Below are 24,157 nucleotides of genomic sequence, written 5' to 3' on the forward strand. Positions count from 1 at the left end.
CTCATTTTGGCCTATTCTACTTGCTCAAACCATTCATTTTTTACTGCTTATGCATGCATTTCTTAGTTTATTCATGTTGTTTGTAGGAAGAAGGGTAGGTACTCTATCTACGTGACTAATGCATTGTGATTCCAGGTTTTTTCATTAAAAGGGAGCAAAAGACAACGAAAAGGAGACAAGGAGACAATGAGGTGGCACTGCTGACTTTTAGGAGAGGATGTCCACGGTCTTGGGGACATTCCTCGTGATTCCCACCAAGAACTCCGAGCTCCAATCCATCTCCCCTCCGAGCTTAGAAGCAGCCAGCTGTCCTACAGGAACAGCAGTTATAACTGTTCTACAGGAACAGTAGTTATGACTGTCCTACAGGATCAGCAGGGAATGCAAGGGGCACCACAAGCCTATTACAACCCCAACCAATGGACTCCTATGCCTTCCTGGGGTCCCCTTGCTCATCCTTCTTGGTCCATGCCTCCTCCATGGTCTTATCCACCTCAGTATCCTACTCAACCCACTACTCACTCATATCACTCACATGCCCAGTCACAGCCTCAATGGAGTGCACCTCAGTCGGGGTGGAGGCCCCAGTACAACACTCCTCCCGCCATTCTGCCTCCACCTCCAGTTCAGCCACAACCATTACCTCCTGCTCCTCCAAGGCAACCTCAAATGCCTGCTCAACCGAACCTGAACCCCAACAATAGACAGGCTCAGCAGGTATATACTGGGGAGACCTCATGCCCTACCTATGTTGTGGAGGTCCAGGAGATCAATCTTAGATCTGGAAAGACTCTTCCAGATCGCCAACCTCCTCCCCCAGAGGATGAGGAAGACCATCAGGAAAGTGAACTAAAGCCTATTCCACCCTTTCCTGAGAGACTAACAGCCACCACACAACCTAACCCAGAAGAAGATGAGATTTTGGGTGAGCTCAAGCAGTTGTGTGTAAAAATCCCACTTCTCCAAGCCATCAAGGATGTGCCAATCTATAACAAGCTGGTTAAGGAGAAGTGTTTCAAACATCCAGGCAGACGGAAGAAAGATGCTTCAACTATCAATGTCATAGGACAACTGTCCGACCTTATGCTAGGACAAGTCATCTGCCCAAAGTACTTAGACCCTGGAAGTCCTGTAGTAGATGTCCACATCAATGGCACCATCATACCCCACACCCTGATTGATCTGGGGGCTGCCATTAATGTAATGACCAGGGATACCATGCTTAAGCTCAATCTTCAAGGTTCCTTGAGGAAGACCTCGACAATACTACAATTAGCAGATCGCTCCACTGTGACTCCCGAAGGGATTGTGGAGGATGTCTTGGTCTCTATTGACTCTTGGGAGTATCCTGCAGACTTCCTGGTTCTGCAACCAAAGGCAAAGCTTACTGGATATCCCCTCATTTTGGGAAGGCCTTGGTTAGCCACTGCAGATGCCTATATCAGTTGTCGTGCCGGAAATATGACCATCAAAAATGGTCCTATGTCCAAGCAACTTGTCCTATACCCTCCTACCCAACCCTCTTTGGAGCATGACTTACCACTCTGGTTGGAAGAAGGAGAAGAAGACGAGGTGTATTCAGCACCTCTGTGTACCATAGAAACCAATAGAAGAAATCCCCCAACCGAGGATGATTTGATCGAGAACTTGATCCAAAACCCACCTACCAGTGCACTACCTTTAGAGAAGTTGGTGGAGGATGCCCAAGCTAGCACCTTAGTGGATCTTTGTACAACCAACCCTGTCACTCGCAGAGTTAAGAGTGTGGAGTTCGGCCCTAAGAGAGCATTGAAAATCAGCTCCTCCCTATCTCCTTCTCAGGAAAAGGAGCTGTGCAACTTGTTGGCCAGCCACCTAGATGCTTTTGCTTGGAGCTATAAGGAGATGAAAGGAGTCCATCCCTCGTTCTGTACTCATCATATATACATCAAAGAGGACTGTAAACCGGTTAGGAAACCCCAGAGGAGAATGAATCCAGCCCTTAAGGACATTGTCAAGGAAGAATTGCAGAAACTGTTGGATGCCGGATTCATCTACCCCATCTCAGATAGTGAATGGGTGTCCCCTCTAGTGTTGGTTCCCAAGAAGAATGGGAAGTGGAGGATCTGTGTAGATTACCGTGAGCTGAACAAAGCTACCAAAAAAGACCATTTCCCTCTACCTTTCATAGATCAAGTGTTGGATGGACTGGCAGGAAAGAAGTTCTTCTCTTTCCTGGATGGGTTTAGCGGGTACAATCAAATCCAAATCAACCCGGAAGACCAAGATAAGACCACCTTCACTTGTCCTTGGGGTACCTTTGCCTACCGAGTCCTTCCCTTTGGGCTATGCAATGCTCCTGCTACTTTTCAGAGAGCTGTCTTGAGCATCTTCTCGGAGTTGGTCCATGATGCAGTGGAAATATACATGGATGACTTTACTCCTTATGGGGCCAACTTCCAGGAAGCATTGTCCAACCTGGGGAAAGTCCTAACCAAATGCACCGAGATGAACTTGTCCCTTAGCCCTGAAAAATGTGAATTCCTAATGACTGAAGGGACCGTGCTAGGCCATACCATTTCTTCCCAAGGATTGCAGGTGGATCCTAACAAAATTGCTCTCATCAAGAGGGTTCCACCTCCTCAAAAAGTAAGGGATGTCCAGAGTTTCTTGGGATTAGCAGGATACTACCGGAGATTCATTAAGGACTTCAGCAAGTTAGCCTCACCATTGTTTGGTCTGTTGGCAAAAGATGTGGAGTTTAAGTGGACTGACGATTGTCAGAGGAGTTTGAATGAGTTAAAGGACAAGTTGGTGTCAGCACCAATCTTGAGAGGTCCAAATTGGGCCCTACCTTTCCACATCCACACTGATGCCTCGAACAAAGCCATAGGTGCAGCTTTAGGACAAGTTGAGGAAAAACTTCCATATGCCATTTACTTCGTTAGCAAAAACTTGTCCAAAGCAGAGCTGAATTACACTGTAACCGAGAAGGAATTCTTAGCTGTGGTCCATGCACTGAACAAGTTCTGACATTATATTACTGGTTACCAGACTTTTGTACATACTGACCATGCTGCTATTAAATATTTGATGAATAAACCCGATGTGAATGCTCGTATTATTAGATGGTTACTTTTATTGCAGCAGTTTGATCTAACCATTGTTGATAAACCAGGAAGAGAAAATGTTGTTGCTGACTTCTTGTCTAGATTGGATTTGTCTGCAGATGAAGATGGGACGGTGGATGACCAGATGCCTGATGAGCATCTGTTTGCTATCTCAGTACTCTCTCCATGGTTTGCTGATATAGCGAACTACCTTGTTTCAGCTCAGTTCCCTCCGCACCTCTCTTCAAAAGAGAAGAGCAAAATCATCAGAAAAAGTGCCTCATTTACTTGGATCGGGGGCAACCTGTTCAAGCTTGGCCCTGATCAGATCTTAAGGCGTTGTGTAAGGGAAGAGGAAGTCTTTGACATCCTCCTCACCTGTCATGACGGGCCTTGTGGAGGACATTTTGCAGCAAAGAGAACTGCCTTCAAGATCCTGCAGGCAGGCTACTATTGGCCCACACTTCATCAAGATGTCAGAAGATATGTCAGCCAGTGTGACCAATGCCAAAGGATGGGGAAACCGACCCAAAGGGATGAGATGCCTCTCCAACCTCAAGTGACTCTTGAGCCATTTGAGAAGTGGGGCATGGACTTTGTGGGTCCAATCAATCCCTCTTCAAGGCAGAGGTCCTACATCATTGTGTGTACTGACTACTTGACAAAGTGGGCAGAGACTAAAGCAATCAAAGCAGCAACAGAAGAGAAGGTGGTCGAGTTCTTAAGAGAGAACATCTTCTACAAGTTTGGCTACCCAAGAGAGCTGGTGACCGATCAAGGGAGCCAGTTCACATCCAACTTGTTTGAAGATCTACTAGCTCATCACAAGATCAAGCATAGGACTTCCACCCCCTATCATCCTCAAGCAAATGGGCAGGTGGAAGTCACCAATAGAGCATTAGAAGGGATCTTGACTAAAGTGGTGAGCAGCAGCAAAAAGGACTGGGCAGATCGCCTGGTTGAAGCCACATGGGCTTACAACACCACTTGGAAGACCACCACCAGCTTCACACCTTATGAGCTGGTCTATGGGAAGAAAGCTTTGCTGTCCATTGAGTTTGAGTATAACACTTTGAGGATGGCAGCTCAGCTGGACCTAGATCTCAGCCATGCACAGCAAGAAAGGTTATTGCAGCTGAATGGACTGGATGAGCACCGCATGCAGGCCCTCCTTCACTCAGAAGTGGTTCAACTTCAGAGGAAGGTGTGGCATGACCAACATCTCCATGACAAGCAATTTCAGCTGGGAGATTGGGCTTTGTTGTATGACTCCAGATTCAAAGATTTCAAGGGGAAGTTGAGAACCAGATGGCTAGGACCATATGTAGTGGAACAGTGCCATGACAATAGATCTGTCCTCATTCGAACCGTTGATGAGGAAGCCATTCCCATGCTTGTCAATGGGCACCGATTGAAGATCTACAAAAGACCTCTCTCAAGACAAGAGTTTATCAGCACTATGGAGAAATCTGTTTTGGTCATAGAGAAGGGTTCTGCCTCCACTTTAGGCATACCCTGAAGAGAAAAAAGAAAAAAAAAAAAAAAAAAAAAAGAGAAAAAGAGAGAAAAAATAAAGATCCTTGGGTGAAAACCTCTCTGATGCGCCCAAGGCAGGCAGTAGAGGTGAAAACCTCATTGAGGCGCTCCTATTGTCTTTCAAAAAAAAAGAAGAAAGTTAAAAAAAAAAAAAAAAGATCCTTGAGTGAAAACCTCTTTGAGGCGCTCAGGGCAGGTAGCAAGGGTGAAAACCTCTTTGGGGCGCCCCTGCTATCTTTTCAAAAAAAAAAAAAAAGAGAGAAAAAAAAAAACAATAAGCACAATAAAAGTTCTGCATGCAGATGTTCTATGGAGGAGAAGAAGCCTCTCCACTCCAAGCCAGGGGCCTTCATCACGCTATCAAAGGATGTCATCAACACCTCCTCCAAGAATAACAATGCTTTTCAAGGTATGTGCAATTTTTATCATGATTTGGATCTTCTACAGGAAGATACAGTTTTCTACAGAAATAGACAGTCTTCCTACAGGAAGACGCGGATCTTCTACAGGAAAGTGCAAAATTTCTACAGGAAGCTCTGTGTTCTACAGGAAACTTCCTGTAGAAGGTTGCGACAGCCGAAATGTGTTTCAAGTGAAGATCTAGCGACTGAGGAGTGGATTGAACGCATGCATGCCACTGATGGCACCCCTGAACATTGCTATTATCTTGCTCCACCATCCTCGTCGCCATGCAACCAAGATCCCTGCAGCAGCACAACAAAGCAATGAGTTCTCATGAAAAAACATCTGTCAAAGAAAAACCAAGCACCGAGAGCCATACCACATCCACGTTATGCATCAGAAGCGCTGGGATCGTGATCGAGAAGCCAGAACCGCCAGCATGCAGCATGTACCCAAGGAGAAAGGACTGTGACAAGACCCCTCGCGGGGATCCTGTAACAGTTCAACCTGCTCGAGTGAATACCGTCCACAGCACCGCCATCCGAGATAGAACACGGGCGCATGAACGCGAAACCATCCACTCCAACGTCAGCAACCGGTAGCCATGTGCCTCCGGGTCTGTGTAAGCCGCGCGCAGCAGGTAAATCCATCGTCCACAAACTGGAAATCATGTGCAGCCACGCGCAGGTAAGTGCTCTAATCCTTCTCTCCATCAAATCGCATGGATATTACTTTGATTTGTTTTGCATGGCATAAAGGTGAATGGTTGAGCGGCCGTAAGGCCAGTTGACTGGCCACATCGGCTAGTGAAAGGATAGTCAGATGATGAGGTGGCAGCCACGGCAAAAGACACACGTAGCACGCACGTGAAGATTAGTCCCGTCAACCGTGAAACGAGTTTAACCGAAAAGGGCGGCGGCAGATCTGTGGGAATGAATGCGGCAGCAAGCGAATGTGCAGGCGGATGATGGGTGACGTCACCCAATGGTCCGGCGGGGACAGCTCACCCCCCGCGCCACGAGCTGCGCCGATTCAAAATCTAATCGGCTCGATTAAGCGTGTATATCCATCAACCTCACTTCAAAACTCGAGTAGCTCCTCTGATTCCCTCTGCATGTTGATACGCCAAGCTCTCGGCTACCTGAACGCTGGTAAGGCACCTCTCGACCGCTGTCCAACTATAGCTCCCCCCGAAGTCTGCGCACTACTCCTACAGGAATAGTTTCTACACGAACGCAGTCCTACAGGAAGCAGTTTCTACAGGAACACAACTCTACAGGAAGGTGACGTCTTCATGTAAGAAAAGGTGGCAGAAAAGAGGTAACCCTGAAACTCCTTCCGCAATTGGTTTTCAAAGGTGGCAAGGTCATTATTCACAGTCTGGTCATAAAAGATATTGGATTGCCGTGCCCATACTATCGCTTCTACAGGATAGAGGTATAATTAGACTGTGGTTTTGTGAATTCATTGCATGCTCTGTCTATAAGACCGAATTCCCTTTATATTTACCACCTGTGGTCAAAACCACCGTGCTCATCATGCCTGGTGGGTTTATCAGACGAGAGCCCACTAATTCAAATACACTAAGAAGAAATCCGGCAGTGGTTGAGCTCTTCACTAGAGCACAATGGATGCCTTTTTGTGATAAGCTACAGGGCTACGATGATGAAGTAGCTGAGGAATTCTTGCAGGCTCTGCAGCCTAAGTCCCAGACACTGGCCACAGTAACCTTCAGAGGTCTCAGCCTCCAACTCACCCCAGAGCATATAAGTCAAGTCACAGAACTGCCCATGGGTCTGTCGTGGGATAAAGAAGAGCGGAAGTAGAGCCAGCAAGCAAAGAAGGAGTTCTTCCCACCTGAGGAAGAATTCTCTGAGGATTAAAACGAGGTGAGGAGGACCAGCCTGTCACCACCATGGAACGAAGTCAGTTTGCACATTATGAAATATATTACTTGTGAAGGCCGGTTCAGTATCGTGTATGCATATCACTTCCGGCTCCTCACTGAGTTAAGACATAGAATTGACCTTCCTGTAGAGAAAAAACTAAGCATCCCTTATTATCTCCTGCAGTCCCTAATGGAGTGTGCTGCAAAGCTAAGACAGGGCATCCCTGATCAGATAGGCCATCATGGGTTAATAAAATTTCTTGTGGAGGATGCACTGCACTCATATAAAGTTCCCCTCTCCTGGGAGTCGTTTAGGAATCTAACACGAGATGGGGACATTAAAATGTTGATCGAAGATAGTGGCTCCTCCAGCACTGAAGACGAGGAAGCGGTGGCTGAGGAAAAGAAGGCTGAAGAAAAAGCTGACTCCCCCATCCTGTCAGCACGAGAAAGAAGGTCAAAAAGCAGAAGAGACAAAGTTGGGGCAGGCCATGTCAGCCCAATTACCTCTTCAGCACTCACAAGCAAACAAAAGGATCAAACCCCTGCAGAAAAGCAAGTAAAAGTAAAGACACCTACCACTACAGGATAGGAGAAGCGAGCTTCTACAGGAGGCACGAAGATCAGTGAGAAGAAGGCTTCTACAGGAAGCCTAAAAGCAAAAACCAAGGCTTCTACAGGAAGCCCGATAACAGCTTCTACAGGAAGCCCAAAAGCAAAAACCAAGGCTTCTACAGGAAGCCCGATAACAGCTTCTACAGGAAGCACAAAAGTGCAAAAACAGGCTTCTACAGGAAGCCATGCAAAACCAAAATCTGAGAAGCAGAAGGTGGATGTTTTAGCCAGAGAGGCAGCGGCTGTATTAGCTGGCCTCAGTATGCCACCTAAGCCAAAAGGAAAGAGGAAGAGGGACCCTCCTCTCTACTTCAAAGCACGGAGAAGTGTTCGGATAAAAACAGGGAAGCCACAACAGCAGTCCAGCAGCCCAATTGTCATTGAGGACACCCCTGCTTCGCCCAAAGAAAAATCCCCCTCAAAGGTCACAGTTACCTACGAAAAGGAAAGCCCGAAGAAGAGCACATGGCAAGACCGAGTGGACCTGTTGGACGAGAAAACCAGGCTACAGGAAGCTGAAAACGTCCTACAGGATACCTTGGCTCGACTACAGGAAACCGAACAAAGAAAAGAAGGAGGACCCTCATCACCAAGGGCGGAGGAGGCAGAACTACCTGAAGAAACAGCAAGAGAACATATACTCGAACCTAGCCCTTCGCCCAATCTGAATTCATATTATACCTTCTTGGAGGCGGGCAAGGTCATCCCACAAAAATTTACTGTACCCCTATTCTTTGAATTAGAGAAAGAAAGAGTCCGCTCCCATACATGGATGCAAATTGCCAAATCAAAGGGGGTGGGGGACATAGGCCCTCTACAAGATCAGCTCAGGGAGGTCAGGAGCGAGTTCACCATGGCCAAACATGTGGCTAGTTGCCAGCAGGCACTTCTACAGGAAGAAAACAAGAAGTTAAGGTTGCAGCTACAAGAACTCAAGGCAGGGGCAGAAACATCCTCCAAGGGCATCACAAGTGAACAAGAAGGCAAGAAGGAGCTGACCACCAATCTTGAAGGGCCAAAGACACTTCTACAGGAAGAAGAACAGCAGATAAGAATTGAAGTGCAAGCCTTAAAGGAACAGCTGCAACAAAAGGAAACACAATTGGCTTGCATGGCCAGTTGGGCCATGGAGGCCCTGCAGTGCAGACATCCTGCAAAGTCTTATGGGTTGTACTTAAAGGATCAGTGGCTACAGTTCCAGATAAACACACTAGCACAAAGAGGTATTGAGCAAATCCATAACCCACAGCAATTTGCTGAAATATGCAATACTAGCTCAGCAGAGGACAAAGCCAAGCTAGCAGAATTCTACATCCACAATCTAGTTTTGCCCAATGAAGTCTCTTGGGATCCCAATATCGCCTTGGGCGATCTGCAGTTGATGGCTTTTGCTTCGTGGTTGAATCATGAGGATCAGAGAGCCACTGAAGAAAAATCGGTCATGAGCCGAGAAGTGAGTGAGCCACTGTACATTCGGGCAGAACCAGAGGATCCGGTTGCCCTCATCTCAGCCCGCCAACAGTTATCCAATGATCCCACAGCTTCCTTGAAATTTATGGACCAGCAAGCCCAAGCAATAACCCACTTTGAAGACATGGACAGATTATTGGGAGAAACTGCTGCCCAGGCTTGTGCACGTAGGTGGCATGCCTTGGCACATAGTTTGAAGATCCGGGAATACCATACCCCGACCAGAATGAGGGAAGCATTGGCAAGAGTGGACCTTTACAAGAAATCCGTGCAAAGACTTCAGGCCAGCTGGATTGGCCTTAAACTCAGCCCTCCATTGCTGCTAGGATTGGTTGAAGGAAGTACAGGAAAGGATGACCAGGCACAATGGGAAAAAGTGGAAAACACAGCAGGGTTTCATATCGACCAAGAAGACATCACCACAGAAGCTTGGGATGTAAGGGGAGCAGTGAAAGCCATGAAGGATGAGGATCTTGACTAAGTTGCTCAAGGATGAGCAAATGGTTCAGCTGGGGGGTGATGATGAGCCCCAATTTTGGTACAATTTGGGCTCATTTTGGCCTATTCTACTTGCTCAAACCATTCATTTTTTACTGCTTATGCATGCATTTCTTAGTTTATTCATGTTGTTTGTAGGAAGAAGGGTAGGCACTCTATCTACGTGACTAATGCATTGTGATTCCAGGTTTTGGCATTAAAAGGGAGCAAAAGACAACGGAAAGGAGACAAGGAGACAATGAGGTGGCACTGCTGACTTTTAGGAGAGGATGTCCACGGTCTTGGGGACATTCCTCGTGATTCCCACCAAGAACTCCGAGCTCCAATCCATCTCCCCTCCGAGCTTAGAAGCAGCCAGCTGTCCTACAGGAACAGCAGTTATAACTGTTCTACAGGAACAGTAGTTATGACTGTCCTACAGGATCAGCAGTTAAACTCAAAGTTGGACAGCCGAGCTCCTAAAATCAAGGATACTTGTTGGATCATCATTTTTGTATAAGTATAGAGGCCTTAGCCTTGGATAGGTTGTTGAAACTCTCGTATTGCTATTGTAATTTTGGAGCACAGTTCAGTTTTCGTTCCTTTTTGTAAGCCAATTTGGCATGACATCAGATTATGAATAAAGAAGGCAGTTTGTGATCTAGTTCTGAGTTTCTTAAGGAGACTATAGCTCTCAGGTTAGGGCCCAACAAGAGAGCCATAGATCCCCTCTGCTGTAGTGTTGTTTCCATTTCATTTCAGCACTTTGAGCTTTTCATTTTCACATGCAATTCGAATTACAGGTTGTTAAGTTGGTCTTTTTCATGAGTTAGATAGGATTTGCTTATGGTGAGTTTTTTTACAGTTGTTTAGTGTAGCAGAGGATAGATATAGTCCATTGGAGCTCCAACAAAAAGGGTTGTTAAGGCTCACCGCCATCTCATTTGGGATTGGGGTGCAGTCCATGACTAACCACCAAAAACACGCATTTCTTTATTTCATGATTGCTGCAAACACAGTCACGTTATGTTAGATGCTTCCTTGTCATTCACACCTGCACCACACTCCTTTACCACAGCTTCATGCACATTCTCCTTCGCGTTTTGGATTGCTGTTCATTGAATTTACAAGCACAAGTAGTTTAGGTTAATGCATTTTCGGTTTGGTAACAGTCACAAGCATTTGTTTCACTTGCACTGCCCTCTCTCGTCCATTACTTCATTCTCCATCTTGATCACGCATGCAACACATCTCCTCGACCTTTACCCCGCTCTGTTATCTCCCAAAGTCTTCCACTCCTCACGTAACTTCATTTCCTAGCCTTTTGTTGACCTAGCCCTCTATCTTCCAAACTACTCCCTACACTCATTTCTCATCTCATTCCTCCACTTCTAGAGCCATCACCAGCCTCATTCCCACCTTGCACATCTCCCCCTACCATTCCATCACTCCTCCATCTCTTCAAACACTCACGGTAGGTCATCCTGTAGCAGTTTATAGACATCCTGTAGAAACCTCTAAGTATCCTGTAGGATCCCCTGCAGACATCCTGTAGGAGGCCACTCACTCGGTTGCTGAGCTTCTGAGTGTGAGGAACCTCTGTGGATGGATGCTAAGGATCCCTAGGGACCTCTCCTAGCCTTCCCAACCTGTCCCACGTTCTCCTTCCTTCTCCATCCCATCTGCACAACCAAACCCTAATTAGCACACAATCACAATCATTCCACACACTTAAAGGAAAAATACAAAAACATGTCTTTTATGATGCAAGCAGCTTAGATCCATGCATTTTCACTTATTAGAGGTAACAACAGCATTGGTAGAAGTTTCCTTCACATTCTTTGCATTATAGAGGTTAGACTAGTTAAATTAGGGTTTCCTAGGTTTACATGCTTTGATTTGCTCTCAGTTCGTTTTTGTCAAGTAGATTAGTCTCCTTTGAGCTAGCTTTCGTCCATCATTGATAAAGCTTCTTCTGTGAGCCTATAGAAGTTGGCTTGAGCCCTAGCGGACTTGTGCCAGCTGACCAAGTGACAACTGCGACAAGAGCTAGTACTTGTGCATACAGCACCGTCGCTTCCAAGTTTGTACGAACTACCGGGTTGATAAAATGAGAGACAGGAAGCCCCAGGAGTTGTAGCATTATTGCTACAATACTGGAGCTCACCATCTTTTTCTACAGGATGACCTACCGTGAGTGTTTGAAGAGATGGAGGAGTGATGGAATGGTAGGGGGAGATGTGCAAGGTGGGAATGAGGCTGGTGATGGCTCTAGAAGTGGAGGAATGAGATGAGAAATGAGTGTAGGGAGTAGGTTGGAAGAAAGAGTCCGCTCCCATACATGGATGCAAATTGCCAAATCAAAGGGGGTGGGGGACATAGGCCCTCTACAAGATCAGCTCAGGGAGGTCGGGAGCGAGTTCACCATGGCCAAACATGTGGCTAGTTGCCAGCAGGCACTTCTACAGGAAGAAAACAAGAAGTTAAGGTTGCAGCTACAAGAACTCAAGGCAGGGGCAGAAACATCCTCCAAGGGCATCACAAGTGAACAAGAAGGCAAGAAGGAGCTGACCACCAATCTTGAAGGGCCAAAGACACTTCTACAGGAAGAAGAACAGCAGATAAGAATTGAAGTGCAAGCCTTAAAGGAACAGCTGCAACAAAAGGAAACACAATTGGCTTGCATGGCCAGTTGGGCCATGGAGGCCCTGCAGTGCAGACATCCTGCAAAGTCTTATGGGTTGTACTTAAAGGATCAGTGGCTACAGTTCCAGATAAACACACTAGCACAAAGAGGTATTGAGCAAATCCATAACCCACAACAATTTGCTGAAATATGCAATACTAGCTCAGCAGAGGACAAAGCCAAGCTAGCAGAATTCTACATCCACAATCTAGTTTTGCCCAATGAAGTCTCTTGGGATCCCAATATCGCCTTGGGCGATCTGCAGTTGATGGCTTTTGCTTCGTGGCTGAATCATGAGGATCAGAGAGCCACTGAAGAAAAATCGGTCATGAGCCGAGAAGTGAGTGAGCCACTGTACATTCGGGCAGAACCAGAGGATCCGGTTGCCCTCATCTCAGCCCGCCAACAGTTATCCAATGATCCCACAACTTCCTTGAAATTTATGGACCAGCAAGCCCAAGCAATAGCCCACTTTGAAGACATGGACAGATTATTGGGAGAAACTGCTGCCCAGGCTTGTGCACGTAGGTGGCATGCCTTGGCACATAGTTTGAAGATCCGGGAATACCATACCCCGACCAGAATGAGGGAAGCATTGGCAAGAGTGGACCTTTACAAGAAATCCATGCAAAGACTTCAGGCCAGCTAGATTGGCCTTAAACTCAGCCCTCCATTGCTGCTAGGATTGGTTGAAGGAAGTACAGGAAAGGATGACCAGGCACAATGGGAAAAAGTGGAAAACACAGCAGGATTTCATATCGACCAAGAAGACATCACCACAGAAGCTTGGGATGTAAGGGGAGCAGTGAAAGCCATGAAGGATGAGGATCTTGACTAAGTTGCTCAAGGATGAGCAAATGGTTCAGCTGGGGGGTGATGATGAGCCCCAATTTTGGTACAATTTGGGCTCATTTTGGCCTATTCTACTTGCTCAAACCATTCATTTTTTACTGCTTATGCATCCATTTCTTAGTTTATTCATGTTGTTTGTAGGAAGAAGGGTAGGCACTCTATCTACGTGACTAATGCATTGTGATTCCAGGTTTTGGCATTAAAAGGGAGCAAAAGACAACGAAAAGGAGACAAGGAGACAATGAGGTGGCACTGCTGACTTTTAGGAGAGGATGTCCACGGTCTTGGGGACATTCCTCGTGATTCCCACCAAGAACTCCGAGCTCCAATCCATCTCCCCTCCGAGCTTAGAAGCAGCCAGCTGTCCTACAGGAACAACAGTTATAACTGTTCTACAGGAACAGTAGTTATGACTGTCCTACAGGATCAGCAGTTAAACTCGAAGTTGGACAGCCGAGCTCCTAAAATCAAGGATACTTGTTGGATCATCGTTTTTGTATAAGTATAGAGGCCTTAGCCTTGGATAGGTTGTTGAAACTCTCATATTGCTATTGTAATTTTGGAGCACAGTTCAGTTTTCGTTCCTTTTTGTAAGCCAATTTGGCATGACATCAGATTATGAATAAAGAAGGCAGTTTGTGATCTAGTTCTGAGTTTCTTAAGGAGACTATAGCTCTCAGTTTAGGGCCCAACCTAAGAGCCATAGATCCCCTCTGCTGTGGTGTTGTTTCCATTTCATTTCAGCACTTTGAGCTTTTCATTTGCACATGCAATTCGAATTACAGGTTGTTAAGTTGGTCTTTTTCATGAGTTAGATAGGATTTGCTTATGGTGAGTTTGTTTATAGTTGTTTAGTGTAGCAGAGGATAGATATAGTCCATTGGAGCTCCAACAAAAAGGGTTGTTAAGGCTCACTGCCATCTCATTTGGGATTGGGGTGCAGTCCATGACTAACCACCAAAAACACGCATTTCTTTGTTCCATGATTGCTGCAAACATAGTCACGTTATGTTAGATGCTTCCTTGTCATTCACACCTACACCACACTCCTTTACCACAGCTTCATGCACATTCTCCTTCGCGTTTTGGATTGTTGTTCATTGAATTTACAAGCACAGGTAGTTTAGGGTAATGCATTTTCGGTTTGGTAACAGTCACAAGCATTTGTTTCACTTGCACTGCCCTCTCTCGTCCATTACTTCATTCTCCATCTTGATCACGCATGCAACACATCTCCTCGACCTTTACCCCGCTCTGTTATCTCCCAAAGTCTTTCACTCCTCACGTACTTCCATTCTCTAGCCCTTTCATTGACCTAGCCCTCTATCTTCCAACCTACTCCCTACACTCATTTCTCATCTCATTCCTCCACTTCTAGAGCCATCACCAGCCTCATTCCCACCTTGCACATCTCCCCCTACCATTTCATCACTCCTCCATCTCTTCAAACACTCACGGTAGGTCATCCTGTAGCAGTTTATAGACATCCTGTAGAAACCTCTAAGTATCCTGTAGGATCCCCTGCAGACATCCTGTAGGAGGCCACTCACTCGGTTGCTGAGCTTCTGAATGTGAGGAACCTCTGTGGATGGATGCTAAGGATCCCTAGGGACCTCTCCTAGCCTTCCCAACATGTCCCACGTTCTCCTTCCTTCTCCATTCCATCTGCACAACCAAACCCTAATTAGCACACAATCACAATCATTCCACACACTTAAAGGAAAAATACAAAAACATGTCTTTTATGATGCAAGAAGCTTAGATCCATGCATTTTCACTTATTAGAGGTAACAACAGCATTGGTAGAAGTTTCCTTCACATTCTTTGCATTATAGAGGTTAGACTAGTTAAATTAGGGTTTCCTAGGTTTACATGCTTTGATTTTCTTTCAGTTCGTTTTTGTCAAGTAGATTAGTCTCCTTTGAGCTAGCTTTCGTCCATCATTGATAAAGCTTCTTCTGTGAGCCTATAGAAGTTGGCTTGAGCCCTAGCGGACTTGTGCCAGCTGACCAAGTGACAGCTGCGACAAGAGCTAGTACTTGTGCATACAGCACCGTCGCTTCCAAGTTTGTACGAACTACCAGGTTGATAAAATGAGAGACAGGAAGCCCCAGGAGTTGTAGCATTATTGTTACAATACTGGAGCTCACCAAAGACCATTCCCATATTAAAGTTGAAGGGAAAGTTATTGTCCCTGATTTGACCAAACATAATTAGAAAAATACATACCCGATGTTTATTGTGTTCCACATCTAAAGGATAACCTTATTAGTGTAGGCCAATTGGTGGAACATTGTTATGATGTAATATTCCAAGGGAGCACATGTAATATGTATGACAAACCTCCCAATAGAAGATTGATAGCAAAGTTTGAACAACACCAAGAATAAGATGTTTCCATTTACACTTATATGTCAATATCTTTTAGATTCATTTGCATACAATGTGTCAAGAATATATGAGTCACAATTATGTCATTCTAGGTTTGGCCATATTTCCTTAAAGAGTCAAAGTCTGCTTCATAAACATTCTGTGGTCATTGGTCTCCTTGTTATGAATGGAAAAGAATGTAACTGTGAAATTTGTACTCTATCCAAGCATAAAAGAGATAGCTTTCCCACATCTTCCTTTAGAGAAAAAGAGCCTTTAGAGCTAGTCCATACAAATATATGTGGCCCAATGTAGGCACAAGCCATGGGTGGTAGTATTTATTTTCTGACCATCATTGATGATTATTGCAGGAAGATATGGGTGTATTTTCTCATAAATAAATCATATACTTTCTCAAGATTCTAAGCATTCAAAGAAGAAGCAAAAAATTAGAGTGGAAAGCCTTTGAAAGTACTCAGGACCAACAAAGGAGGAGAATACAACTCCAATGACTTCAAAACTTTTTTTCAACAACAAGGAATCATCATGCATAACACAACAAGATATACTCCATAGTAGAATGCAGTAGCAGAAAGGAAGAACCAGTCAATCATGAATATGGCCAGATGTATGCTTTGTGAGAAGAAGATGTCTAATGACTATTGGGGTGAAGCAATTTCAGCTGTAGTATATCTTCTCAACAAATCTCCAACAACCATTGTCCAAGATGTAGTACCTCAAGAAGCATGGGATCGTAAGAAGGTGAATGTATCTCACTTTAGAATTTTTGGATCTATAGCATTTTCACATGTTCCTAAGCAACTAAGAAACAAGGTTGATGATAGGAGTGAAAGATGTATTTTTGTAAGTTATAGTGAATAGTCAAAGGCGTATAGACTTTACAATCCAGATAACAAGAAGTTTGTTTTTAGGAGAGATGTTATTTTTTTAAAAATAAATCTTGGTTTGATCAAATTGATGAAGCTTTAAATCAACCTATTCATCCGCCAAAAATACGAAGATTGCAAGATCAAGTAGATCCTAATCACTCTGAAAATGGTACATCTTCCAGTAGTGAATCTAGCAGTGATTCATCATCTTCATAATATAATTAGAAAATTAGAAGCATTAGTGAAATATATGACTATGAGCATGATTTGATCAACATAATATGGTTTCCTTTCTTTCATCTCAACCAAGGAATTTTGAAGAAGCAGTAAAAGAAAACATTGGGTTGATGCAATGAATCAAAAAATTGATGTCGTAGAGAAGAACTAGACATGGGAATTGGTTGATCTCCCAAGAGACAAAACCAAAATTGGTGTAAAATGGTTATATAAGACCAAGATGAATGAAAAAGGAGAATTTGAGAAACGTAATGCAACATTGGTTTCCAAAGGATTCTCACAGCAATTTGGTGTCAACTATGGTGAAACCTTTACTCCAGTAGCAGTGTTAGACAATGTCAAAACTATCTTGTCGACAACAGCTCAACACAAATGGAAAGTCTATCAAATTGATGTGAAGTTTTCTTTCTTAAATGGTATACTACAGGAAGAAGTTTATGTGGAGCATCCTCATAGTTTTGAAGTTCCAAGACAGGAGCATAAAGTGTACAAGTTGAAAAAATCCTTGTACGACTTGAAACAATCTCTACAAGTTTGGTATAGTCGCATCAATACTTACCTCATCAAAAGTTGTTTTTGCAAAAACAATCATGAGCCGACTTTGTATACAAAAAATCATGAAGTTAAAATTCTCATTGTTTTCCTTTATGTTGATTATCTACTTTATACATGAGATATGATGTTCGAAGAATCAAAAGCAATACTCCAAACATAGTTTGATATGATTGATCTAGGGATCATGAAATACTTCTTAGGCATTGAAAATCAACGATCTATTAGTGGAATTTTTGTTGGTTAACAAAAAGATGCCACTGTTCCTCCAAAAGCTCAGAATGACCAATTGCAAACCAATTGATACACTAAACACTTAAGACACCAATTTCAGCAAGCAAGATGTAGCACCACTAGTTGATTCCACATTGTATAAAAATGTAGATGGTAGCCTCTTATATCTCACTGAAACTAGACTTGATATCATGTTTGCAGCTAGTTTTGTTTCCACATTTATGATATCACTCTAGATTTCCCATTGGAGAGTTGAAAAAGGGATCTTAAAATATATTATAGGGACTTTCGACTATGGTTTCTTCTATGCACATTTTGAAGATTGCTCACTTTCATGTTATATAGACAATGATTATCCAGGAAGTTTAGATGATTGCAAAAGCACCTTAGGGCATGATTTTCACCTTAGAACTAATCCGATCTCATGGAAATCCAAGAAACAACCAATCATTTCAATATCTTCTACAGAGGAAGAGTATGTAGATGCAAATTTAGTAGCTTGTCAAGCAGTGTGGCTGAGAAGACTATTGGAGGATCCTTCAAATGTTCAAAAGGAGCCAACTCATATTTACAGTGATAATAGTGTTGCAATTTCTTTATCAAAGAATCATGTCTTTCACCAAAACAATAGGCACATTGACACACTTTTTCATTTCATAAATGAGCTTGTCAATGATGGAGACATATTACTTGCTTTTGGTGGTTCAAGTGATCAGCGTGCAGATATTTTCACAAATCCATTGGGAAAAAATGTATTTGAATTTCAAAGAGAGTGATTTGTAACAATTGAGATTAGGAGGGGGTGCTGAGATATTGATATCACTGTCTATTAGGAGTGATGATGTTTAATTCCATTGTCTGCTAGGTGTCATAGTTAGTCCAAATTTAGTTGAGCTAGTTGAATTTTTTCTCCAATCATTTATTGTTGTTTGTTTCCTTGTCTCCTATGTACTCTATTTTACTAATTTTTGATGATGAGAAGATCTAATTCACTCCATTCTAGTTTCCTGTTTATTCTCTCCTTTGCATTATTTGTCACAAATCTTGCCTACGTGCGGAATTTTTTTAACACTCATGATTTGTGGTGAAGTATTTCTTTAACCTATGTAATTGGTCAGTCATAGAGTCAATTCATAGATCGTGATCTTCTGCTTAGTTTTGGATAGATCATGGTTGTGTACCTTGTATTTCGTTTCTAATATATCCTATTTAGAGATTCAAATATTACATTATAAATTATTTTTCTTTTGGGTGAATCATTAAGAGATAATTTTATTGAAAATAATTTTAGAATAAAAGCATTATTTCCATATTGATGTGATTATATCACATTTGTTTATATTTTTTTCATTATTATTTTATTAATAGCAATTAGTTATGGTATTAATTTTATTACATTATTATTCTATTATTAAAAGGATAATGTGTTATTTTTTATTTATTTGTTGAGAATCAACATGTAGATATAAAACCCCGGATGCGGGTGATAGTGCGGATGGGACAGGAGTTTAACGCTGCCCACATGCCAACCATGTGCCATCACGAGGCAGACGTTTGGGATCAATTCTGTATCGGTATGAGTGGAAGCAGGTATAAGGTCATTCAACAGAGAAGAGTTAATGCCCTGCACGACTATTCGGCTCGCTTGGAGGTTGCAGTTAGGGCGGACGCGTTCCAAGGTGAGGTCGTCGTGATTAAAAACCATGTCACTGCACCGGGTCAGGGTATGTTTCTGGTTTTTCTTTCAGGACGGTTTATGCAACCTCCGGTGCTCTGCGCAGCTCCAAGCAACTACCACTCCATCTGGGTCATTACGCTATCTGTCTGGGTCATTCCACTGTCTGTTTGCATTTCTCACGGGAAGGATTTGTATCACACTCTAGAGCTGGGTCTCATCCGTTCGGTCCCTGTAAGGATGGTAAGGCCCCGACAGCACATGCTCAGCCGTCGAGACACCTCTAGGGGAGGAACTTCGCGCACTCCCGTTGCTGATACTTCTACCCACTGCTGTCATTGCCATGGAATTCACTCCACTGGAGCTAACCCCCTTCAATCTAATCAGTTCATGGATGCTGGTGCTCCGAACTCTGCTTCCTTGCCCGCCTTCGGCTTTGCCATTTTTAACTTCAACAGTTCTATGAACAGCCCCTGGATCAGTGCTCATGTATGAGTTCTGTTCATTGAAACTTCCCAAGAAGACAATGACTCTCTGGACAATTGTGGGAAGATGCATGTTGATAGCCCAGAGAAAGAAACAAAGGATCCTGCTGCAGACCTGGAGAATGCCTCGAAAAGCCTTCTGGATCAGAAGGCGAGGACCAGCGAAACATAAGACATCCATATGGACACTGCCCCCACTGCTGCGGAGGTGGAGGCTTACGGATGGTGCCGGGTAGTGGAGGAGAAACTGGAAGAATAGAGATGCCCTCGCTCAAGGTCTACATGGCTCTTCTGTCTGGTCTTTTGGCTTCTATCGCTGTTTGTGTTTGCTTAGTTTCGTTATGTATGCATTTTGTCTGTGTTTGGAATGGGGTTCAAGCACCTTTGTTGATGGTCTGGGTTATGTCTGTCTCCCCTGCGCGGGATCAATTGGATTTTCGGTTGGGGCCCCTGCGAGGGCTAGCTCTTTTTGAATGGTCTAGTCCTTCGGACCTTGCAGTCTCAGCTGTTCCAGGTTGACACCTCAGGTGCCTGGTTCTTTTTGTTCTGATCTGATGTAAATTTTTGGCTTCTGTATATAATAAATTAGTATAATTTTACCGAGACAAAAAAAAAACATGTAGATATAAAAATAAAATATTATTATTTAGATTGTATTCTAAATGTGCACATGTTTGGTATAAATTAAATATGCACATAAAAATTTTGAGGGGACTAAAATTATAGATGTTCATGATGTCATTAATTTTATATTAGTGAGTATTGTAATAGGAATATGCTTCACATTGTTTTGATTTTTTGAGAGAATTTTTTTTACACTTGGTATTACGATACCTTAACTAGTTGATGGGATGCTTAATAACAAGCATATTAAGTTTTAATTTACTATGATAACGAAGAAAGAAATTAACGAGAGTTTCTATAATAATGGAGGAGGAACATGCATTTTTTTCTTATTGAACGATCTTTTAGTCTTGAGTGGATGACTAAGATGGAAAGCCCTAGCTCTGAGTAACTTGAACACAAGACAAACAATGACACCTTCTCTATTATGTGGTAAGAAAATCCTATACCTCATTTAACAAACTAACTATAAACCCAAATAAATCTATTTGATTCATTCAATAGACTACATAAGACCAATGGTGGTGGCTGGTAAGAATTGAAGGGTGGATTGGGAGGTGAACATGGGGAGAAAGGGAGGTTTTATTATGAGTATAAAATATCACATCCAAACATCTATAAGTTTTGAGTAGTGAGACAACTTTGTATCCTTTCTCCTTTAGTTTTTTTCCTCTTCAATGATATTTAATGTTCAACTATATTCAATGTCATCCTCAAGTAATTATTCTTCACGCCTCCACAACAAAATTGGTCATTTCTATATATGAGTAGAAGCAAATCACAATTCCATAAATTATTTAGTATCTAACAAGATATTCAGATAACTAGTCTAAAAGTTATCAATCCCAGGTGCATTGACTATGCTTATAACTTTTATCATATTTTTAGGGCTTAGGTTCACTTTCTAGAATAATCCAAAAGTACTCATTCTTTGGGCACACCAATAGTAATCAAAGTAAACTAAATAAATAGAGAAAGGATGAAGATATGATAAGTAATGAAGACCAATAATAGAAGGGGACACACAGAGCACATCAACAAATGATAACACACCAACAATAAGAATAGATGAAAGATTAAATTGAATGATAAAGAGCACTTAAAAGAGAAATTCAAAGAGAATATCAACAAAGAAAGGCACAATAAAAAACAATAGAACAACAACAAGAAGAGATGAAATAACAAATTGAAAGGAAAAGAGCATATAAACAACGAATGTAGCAAAAAATGACAACTGAATAACAAGAACAAGAGATGAAATAATAGATTGAATGAGAAAGAGAACAACAAAGAGAATATGAAATATCATATCGGTAGAGGATGGTGTAAAAAATGACAAAAAAACAACAAAAAAATATATGAAAGAAAAAATTAAATGAAAAAGGGAAGATAAAAAAAAATATCATAGAGCATATTGATAGATGATGATGCAACAAATGGCAATGGAACAACAAGAAGAAGAAATGAAAGAATAGATTGAATTATAAAGAGCACATTGAAGAGAATAACATTAGAGGATGATGTAGAAAATGATAGGAAAGAAACAAGAAGAAGAAATGGTGATGTACACAATCATAATAAGATTTGTTTAAGAAATCTAAATTGTCCTATTACAACCAATTTGATACAAAAGGAAAAAGAAACTACATGGAAATAAATCAGGATGAAATGGAACTTGAGTTAATTATTACGGTTGGATCTCGAGTGATGCTTACATCAAACATATGGCCTAATGCAAGATGCATAAATGGTGCTCTTGGAATTGTTGAGGAAATCATGTATAACCCTATAGTTTAACCCCCAAAACCACCCACAAATTATTTAATAAGATTTCATAATTATATGGGAGTATCACGAGATAAATAGTCACCTCAAATATTTATTGTTATATCTATTGAATGAGGTAAAAGAAAACAACTTCCTTTCATTAGGGTTTAACAATCCATAAGTCATAAGGATTGAATTTGGAGAAATCTACAATTAATATTGGAAACAAATAGAGATACGGTATAATATTTATTGCGGCATATTGAGTTAATGATCTATATGGTCTATGATTTCAACCTCCTTTTACATATGAATAATAAGAAAAGATGGAAAAGGTAGCAAGTGTGACTATGAGAAAAGTAAAAGAAGAGAAATTGAGATTGATCACAATGTAAACTATTTGTAGCCATCATTCATCATTGTAAATTTTTATTTCTACTATGTATTCATTATTCGTATTTAATGGTTGTATTAAAATAAACATTGTAAATTTGTACTCATAATTTGTATTAAATGGTTATATTAAAATTATGAGAATATATTAGATGTATTTATCATATTTAAAATCATATGAATAAACATATGTTCAAGAAAGTTTATGTATCCCTGCATGGCTAAAAATAGTCTAGATCCATCATAACTCTAGATCTATATGTAGAAATTCCTTGTAGATTCAAACTGCTAATTGTATTTTACTAAAACAATAGACTTGAATCTACTCTACTCATAAGCGGAAACAATTAAGAGATTGTGAAATAACGAAGCATACAAGCGAAAGAATTCAATAAACACATTACACAATGATTTCCCAGGGAAAACCACAACTAGAAACCCTTGCTAGCTGTATATTGAACGAGTCAAAAAATATGAGAATATTACAATGCTTTTCTCAAGCCCGAGCAACCTCTGCACTATCTCTATATGCCTCACTTCTTCCTAAACAAGCCGAGGCCAATACTTAACCAATTTATCGCTTACCCAAGACCATATTTCCTTGTGGTATTTCCTTGTGAATTAGTCCCTATTAATTAGGGAAATTCCCCAATCGGAATTGCGCAATCCTCATAGACCTTCCTCTGACCGCATGCACCACCTCTACAATTTGGATGATTATACAACTGATAGTACAATGTACCTGAACTCTAATCTCAACAGGGTAACTCTCAATCTAACATGCATGAGTTATTTATGAGTGAATCATTAGTTAACTAGTTGATCATTGTTGGAAGTACACCACTCCTAGACCTCCCACTAGCTCATCCAACAATTGGAACTAGTTTGACTGAGTTTATCTCAGTTAAAATGAATTAATTAATTACAACTCAAAATAAACTCAACCATGGCTCATATAAAGTAGTATACACTCTATATGACTCAAGTTAGAACCTCAACTCAAATTAACTTAGGCAAATAAGTCAAATTAACTTAGTTAACTAATACAAGTTGTCATGTGATGTGGAATTACAATTTTATTCCCAATTTAATTCAAGGACAAAATTAAATTAAGATCTTTCTTGATGTCATTTTCAACATTTATTGTTGCAATTTTCAACTCTCCATCTCAAAAAGAAAGGGACTCACATCAATCCTGATCTTGTACCTTTGGAATTTTCTACATGTAACTCTTGTTATTGTTGTTGTTGTTGTTGCAACATCTACAACTAAAATACATCCAAACAAAATAAATTGAATGAATTGTGTCTCCAACTATCTACTAGGAAAAACTATGTTATTGTTGACTCTTCTACCAAGCCTCCTACTCTCTTGTCAGCACTATCTACACTCAGTATCCGACTGACATTGATCCACCTGCTACTGAATATTATGCCCCCCCCAAAGAAAGATAATGATCCATGAGGCAAACAACACCTCAATGGACCCTGCCCAAATTTCTGCACTTTTGGGACTATTTCTTCAAATCTCCCCACCTCTCACATGGAGGTATGGCTGCATGTACTCAATGTGCCCACTTTTCTTGAAATTTCTCCCTACTGTAGGTCTCTTCTTGAGTGGATGTCTCCACTCGGTCTCTTCTTTTATTCTCTAATTGTGGCTGCTCCACAACTTGTTGGGGCTGCTTCTGAGGTTGTCTGTTGAGAGGTAATTAATGCTCCCTCTTAACCACCAAGTCTCTAAACTTTTCCTTGCTCCTAAAGGGTTTCCATGTACCTTTTACCTCAAGTGCATACATGTTATTAACTCATAAAATGATCTATTTCATTTGTACCATGGCGATATGTCTAAGGAAAACCATTCCTTTTCTAAATATCACATCATAGACATTGTCTTCCAATACTGCAAAGGAACG

Source organism: Pinus tabuliformis, chromosome 4_2 (assembly GCF_031772625.1).
Source record: "Pinus tabuliformis cultivar Carrire ecotype Pingquan chromosome 4_2, CPIR1, whole genome shotgun sequence".
In the NCBI taxonomy this organism is placed as follows: Eukaryota; Viridiplantae; Streptophyta; class Pinopsida; order Pinales; family Pinaceae; genus Pinus; species Pinus tabuliformis.